Source organism: Elephantulus edwardii, unplaced genomic scaffold (genome assembly GCF_000299155.1).
Source record: "Elephantulus edwardii isolate Elephantulus edwardi_28Jun2011 unplaced genomic scaffold, EleEdw1.0 scaffold00137, whole genome shotgun sequence".
NCBI lineage: Eukaryota > Metazoa > Chordata > Mammalia > Macroscelidea > Macroscelididae > Elephantulus > Elephantulus edwardii.
The window spans coordinates 1,631,491-1,632,559 of NW_006399887.1; positions in this window are offsets into that span (position 1 = coordinate 1,631,491).

A 1,069-nucleotide genomic window follows, 5' to 3' on the forward strand; every position below is an offset into this window, starting at 1 on the left:
GAGAAGATGAAACCAAGCTGCTCCTTGGAGGCAAGGATTTTGAAGTTCAGTTTCACATACTTTGTACATGCTGCCAAGAGGGATCAGTCTTTAGAGAAGGACATTATGCTTGGAAAAGTGGAGGGACAGTAAAAGAGAGGAAGACCCTTAGGTGAGATGGACTAACTTAATAACTGGGGTAATGAAAGTAGGTATGTTGAAGATAGTTAAATTGGCTCAGGATAGGGCAAAGTTCAGAGCTATTGTACACAGTGTCACTACTAATCACAGGCGACTCAACAGCACACAACAAAATACCACTTTATTTTAAGGAACCCCAATTGCATAGAGTGTTAAGCATTAACTAAGGGAAGAAAGATCAGAGTTGACTCCCATATTCACAGCCTTCAATACCGGATAAGCAGTTTTACTATTTTATAGGATCGCCGTATGTTGGAATCTAGTCAACAGGTAATGAGATTTGGCTTGGACTTTAACAAACAAACAAAAAAGAGTTGTCATCTAACCAGAACCAACTCTTGGCTGACCGCTCATTGGGTTCTGAGACTGTGAATTTCTGGGTAGATTGGCTATCCTGCTCCTGTGGAGCACTGGTGAATTCTAACCAACAGACAAGCACACAGCCTTTGAGTTATCAGAACAATGCCCTGTAAACTAGGCCAAGCTTTGTTTATTTTCAATTCTGTTAGATGGATCTTGGCTGAAAGCAGGGAATACCAGAGGAATGTATACCTGCGTTTCATTGACTATGCAAAGGCATTTGACTGTGTGGATCATAACAAACTGGGGCTGACTCTGAGAAGAATGGGAATCCCAGAACACTTGATCGTGCTAATGCGAAACCTATTCTTGGACCAAGAAGCAGTCGTCAGAACAAAGCAAGGAAACACTGCATTGTTCAAAACTGGGAAGGGCGTATGCCAGGGATGTGTCCTGTCTCCATACCTTTTCAACCTGTATGCAGAACAGATATCCCAGAGGCTGGGCTCTATGAGGAGAAGTGTGGCATCAGGATTGGTGGAAGATCTATCAACAATCTGTGTTATGCAGATGACACAACCCTGCTTGC